The following is a 6,000-nucleotide window of genomic DNA, read 5'->3' as shown; positions in this document are numbered from 1 at the left end:
TAAACAGTCCATAGTCTCACTGCTCTTACAGTAAAGAGTCCATAGTCTCACTGCTCTTACAGTAAAGAGTCCATAGTCTCACTGCTCTTACAGTAAAGAGTCCATAGTCTCACTGCTCTTACAGTAAACAGTCCATAGTCTCACTGCTCTTACAGTAAAGAGTCCATAGTCTCACTGCTCTTACAGTAAAGAGTCCATAGTCTCACTGCTCTTACAGTAAAGAGTCCACAGTCTCACTGCTCTTACAGTATAGAGTCCATAGTCTCACTGCTCTTACAGTAAAGAGTCCATAGTCTCACTGCTCTTACAGTAAAGAGTCCATAGTCTCACTGCTCTTACTGTAAAGAGTTCACAGTCTTACTGCTCTTACAGTAAAGAGTCCATAATCTCACTGCTCTTACAGTAAAGAGTCCATAGTCTCACTGCTCTTACCGTAAAGAGTCCATAGTCTCACTGCTCTTACAGTAAACAGTCCATAGTCTCACTGCTCTTACAGTAAAGAGTCCACAGTCTCACTGCTCTTACAGTAAACAGTCCATAGTCTCACTGCTCTTACAGTAAAGAGTCCATAGTCTCACTGCTCTTACAGTAAACAGTCCATAGTCTCACTGCTCTTACAGTATAGAGTCCATAGTCTCACTGCTCTTACAGTAAACAGTCCATAGTCTCACTGCTCTTACAGTAAACAGTCCATAGTCTCACTGCTCTTACAGTAAAGAGGCCACAGTCTCACTGCTCTTACAGTATAGAGTCCATAGTCTCACTGCTCTTACAGTAAAGAGTCCATAGTCTCACTGCTCTTACAGTAAAGAGTCCATAGTCTCACTGCTCTTACTGTAAAGAGTCCACAGTCTCACTGCTCTTACAGTAAAGAGTCCATAATCTCACTGCTCTTACAGTAAAGAGTCCATAGTCTCACTGCTCTTACAGTAAAGAGTCCGTAGTCTCACTGCTCTTACAGTATAGAGTCCATAGTCTCTCTGCTCTTACAGTATAGAGTCCATAGTCTCACTGCTCTTACCGTAAAGAGTCCATAGTCTCACTGCTCTTACCGTAAAGAGTCCATAGTCTCACTGCTCTTACCGTAAAGAGTCCATAGTCTCACTGCTCTTACAGTATAGAGTCCATAGTCTCACTGCTCTTACCGTATAGTCCAAAGTCTCACTGCTCTTACAGTATAGAATTCCATAGTCTCCCTGCTCTTACAGTAAAGAGTCCATAGTCTCACCGCTCTTACCGTAAAGAGTGCTCTTCTATGTTTGTGTACAAACCCTTGACACGGTTTGTTGCTGTAAAGCCCCTGTGTGGCAAAACCAACCTCGCCACTGGGTTTTGGAGAGGACTGGCTGCTGGCCTCTTGCCCCTGGATTATGGGCCATATACTAACTTTTAAACCCCTGAACCGATTCAAGTGAATTTTGGATAGGTTTGTCCTTAAGTTATACTGTTTAAATTGATGTAAGTTATATGTATGGCCAATGTAAACTCACAAAGTTGTGGCAATTTATAATAAGTGTAACTTGTCAGCTTGGGAGGAAAATGCTGGGTGGGTTTCTATTGTGCCATTGTCCCATTGTGTGTTTAAATGGTGATGTCTGTTCTGTTGTCCTCACATGTGTATTGGCGATTTCTCTTTGTCCTGAGAGATAATTGGATTGCTCCTCAGGTTGTCTCCGGGACAGAGAGGAGGAAACCATGATGCATTGTGGGGATATGTTGTATCGGTCCTATGTCACAGTCTTTATTCTGGTCCTCTGGGGGCGTGAACGATTGGTTGCTGTAGTTACATTGTATGTGTTGTAAATTACTGATTGGTTGTATTTCAAACCCCTGTGGGCAGTACTATGTTTGTGGTTTATGAATAAAAGAGGCTGTACGTGAAGTAAAGTCAGACCACTGCTTGACCCTCAACACGGAGCCTTGGCTCGTTATTGGGGGGATTCACTGTATGCTGTTAGAGGACCGATTGCCAGAAGTGTAAGCTGATCCCTGTTCGTTTGCTAGCAGCTATTCGTGAGGTTCCAGTTTGGAGTGCTATTTTGTATCCAGTTCGGGAGTTTGGTGTATCCTGCAATAGCTGTGCCTGTCTCTCAAAAAGGGGCTTATCGCCTAAACGGATTTTAACCCCTTGTCTGCTGAAACGTGCCGTTACATTGGTGGCAAGCAGCGGGATCGTTCCTACAGCCAGAAGGACAGCTACAGGAGACACCATTTCTGTGGATTCTACAATTTAGGACAACGCATGTCCCAGTACAGTGTCCCTGACAGCAGCAGGATGGAACCAGCAGTGTTATACGAGGAGGAGGACCTGGCTGGCCGGGATGCATTAAGGAAAGGCATCTGGTACCAGGCCCTGGATAATCTACAATACCAGCGGGGTGAGAGTCTCCCTAGTGAAGAGCAGCAGTTGCAGAAGCAAGTGGCCCTGCGGATGCCCTTCCTGGGAGAGCAGCCCCTGGAGGAATGGGTGAAGGAACTAGAGCACCGGGTATGGCAGGAGCTATGGCTGGAGGATGCCTACCAGGCGCTTTAGTGGTATATGGCACAGTATATACCCTGGACAGCCGAACATGACAAGCCAGAGGGAGAGGAGTTTTATGGTCCTGGCTTGTTATGGGAGTCCTTTGCAGAGCCTGACTTCGGGAGCCCTGCACAGTCCAGACTTCAGGACATTTTTTATGAGAGGGAGGCTAGGCATGAGTGGGATGACCCCCATGAGGTAGAGCAAGACCTGGCTCACCTAGCAACCCTGGAGTGGGAACTGGAGCAGGACTACCGAGATCTCTTCCACTCCATTGAGAAGGCTCAGCAGGACGGTAAGGTGACAAACCCAGATCCAGACCCATTCAGCTGAGCAGATATTGTAGAGTTTTACTGAGAAGGACCCCAGGTGGCCGGTAGAGATGGGACCGAGGTCTCTCCACCGGTCCAGCAGGGAATTGGGAGCCCAGTCTCCATTCCCCAGCGGCAGTGTGAAGTGCAGGGAGAGGAGAGCAGCGTCCTCCCTCCCCAGCGGCAGGCTGAGTTACAGGGGGCAGAGGTAGTTGTTCCTGCCCCCCAGCAGCAGAGTTATATGCCGGGAAGGCAGTGTGAAATGCAGGGAGAGGAGAGCAGCGTCCTCCCTCCCCAGCGGCAGGCTGAGTTACAGGGGGCAGAGGTAGTTGTTCCTGCCCCCCAGCAGCAGCATGATTTTTTGGGAATTGGGAGCCCAGTCTCCATTCCCCAGCGGCAGAGTGTCCAGCAGGGAATAGAGAGCCCAGCCTCCTTTCCCCAGCAGCAGGACACTGTATTGGGAGCGGAGACGGTCGGTTGCCCTCCCAGCGGCTGGAAGTATGTATGGGAGAGGAGCTCGTTACCCCCTCTCCCCAGCGGCAGCTTAACGCACCAGGGGGAGACAGTAAGCCCCACAACAGTGCAGATGGGACCGTGGTCTCTGCACTTACAGCACAGGGGGTAGAGACAGTCGGTCTCCCCCTCCAACAACCAGACTCCAAGCCAGGGAGCAACACAGAGACCGGGAGTACCAGCTTCCAACATAACCTTGGTGGACTCACTGGACAGAGACAGGCTACCAAATGCAACATGTCCAGTATTGGGTTGTGGGTGGGCTGCCAGACTAACTCAGGTACCGACCGGCGTGAGGTCAGGTACCTGGTTAGTCTTCCCTGGGGGGGGGGAGATGTGTGGCGAAACCAACCTCGACACTGGGTTTTGGAGAGGACTGGCTGCTGGCCTCTTGCCCCTGGATTATGGGCCATATACTAACTTTTAAACCCCTGAACCTATTCAAGTGAATTTTGGATAGGTTTGTCCCCAAGTTATACTGTTTAAATTGATGTAAGTTATATGTATGGCCAATGTAAACTCACAAAGTTGTAACAATTTATAATAATTGTAACTTGTCAGCTTGGGAGGAATATGCTGGGTGTGTTTCTATTGTGCCATTGTCCCATTGTGTGTTTAAATGGTGATGTCTGTTCTGTTGTCCTCACATGTGTATTGGCGATTTCTCTTTGTACTGAGAGATAATTGGATTGCTCCTCAGGTTGTCTCCGGGACAGAGAGGAGGAGACCATGATGCATTGTGGGGATATGTTGTCCTATGTCACAGTCTTCATTCTGGTCCTCTGGGGGCGTGAACGATTGGTTGCTGTAGTTACATTGTATGTGTTGTAAATTACTGATTGGTTGCATTTCAAACCCCTGTGGGCAGTACTATGTTTGTGGTTTATGAATAAAAGAGGCTGTACATGAAGTACAGTCAGACCACTGCTTGACCCTCAACACGGAGCCTTGTCTCGTTATTGGGGGGATTCACTGTATGCTGTTAGAGGACCGATTGCCAGAAGTGTAAGCTGATCCCTGTTCGTCTGCTAGCAGCTATTCGTGAGGTTCCAGTTTGGAGTGCTATTTTGTATCCAGTTCGGGAGTTTGGTGTTCTGCAGCAGCTGCGCCTGTCTCTCAGAAAGGGGCTTATCGCCTAAACGGATTTTAACCCCTTGTCTGCTGAAACGTGCCGTTACACCCTGAGATGGTGTGCAGATGAAGATCCCACGAGACGGTGTGCAGCTGAAGAACCCTCGACACGGTTTGCTGCTGTAGAGCCCCTGAGATGGTGTGCAGGTGTAGAGCCCTTTATACGGTGTGCAGCTGAAGAGCCCCCAAGACCGTGTGCAGCTGAGGAGCCCACAAGACTGTGTGCAGCTGAGGAGCCCCCGAGACGTTGTGCAGATGAAGAACCAAGGGCGTAGCTATAGGGGGTGCAGAGGTAGCAGTCGCTACCGGGCCCAGGAGCCTGAGGGGGCCCAAAAACCCTTGTGCCACATAAGACACTGGCATTATAGAAAGTGCATGCTGGTCAATTTACACCTCTGGCTGGCAGGAAGGGGTTAGGTCAAGAATATGGCATGAGGGGAGGTGCCCTTTCAATGTTTGCCTCTGGCAGCAGGAAGGCTATGTGCTCCCCTGCCCCTTGCCAACAAGCACTAAGGGAATGGGTGCCCAAGCTGAACTCTTGCACCAGGGCCCGTGAGCCTTTAGCTAGGCCCCTGTGAAGAACCCCCCGAGACGGTGTGCAGATGAAGAACCCTTCTGCAACTGAAAAAGGTCAACACATGTTTAAGGCTGCTAATCTTTACAGCTCTGGTGAGGGGTTTTTCTGGCTTCTGGCCGCCCTTTCCCACATGTTGGCATCTTGGAATGCTGCTCTTGTAATCTGCACCTCATGATCCGGTCTTGCAGAAGAAATTTGGATTTAGGTGCACCCTCAGTGGGAATTTACATGTAAGGCCCCTTTCACACTTGCGTTGTTGGATTTCGGCAGGCAGTTCTGTTTCCAGAAATGCCTGCCGGATCTGGAAATCCGTAAGCAAAATGATTGAAATGCATTGAAATACCGGATTCATCTCTACGGTGTTATCCGGAAAAACGGATTCGGTATTTATTTTCTGTCAATGTGGTAATTTTAATGGAGATTAATGCCAGCATTCCGGCACGTGTTCCGGAATTTTGCCCGGAGAAAATTTTCTCCGGCCAAATACCGTAAAAGGGACGGAATGTAATACATCCTGATGCATCCTGAACTGATTGCTTTCCATTCAGAATGCATTAGGACCAAACTGATCTAGTTTTTATCCGGTATTGAGCCCCAAGGTAAGAACTCAATACCGGAAAACTTTAACACTACTGTGAAAGTGCCCTTAGGAATTGCATCTCAGAGGACCTTGGAGATAATCCATGCTTCAGCCAGAACTTGTTGAAACTTTTTTCCCAAAATGTTTTCCTCCATAATGTGTAGAAGTGCTTGCATCCTGCAACAGTTGTAAAGACTGTACGTTACCTTGTTCCACTGCACCTCTCTGGTCTCCTGTCTCTCTTCTGCACCTCCTCATCATTGGCACCGCACCTTGCATCAGTCAGGGGACCCTATCCAGGTTGTGCCCTGCTATCCATGGCATTCACTGTGCCAGCCCTGGGAGGGAAACTAAAGACCCCATCACC

This window comes from Bufo bufo, chromosome 1 (genome assembly GCF_905171765.1).
Source record: "Bufo bufo chromosome 1, aBufBuf1.1, whole genome shotgun sequence".
NCBI lineage: Eukaryota > Metazoa > Chordata > Amphibia > Anura > Bufonidae > Bufo > Bufo bufo.
This window is presented reverse-complemented; position numbering follows the sequence as displayed.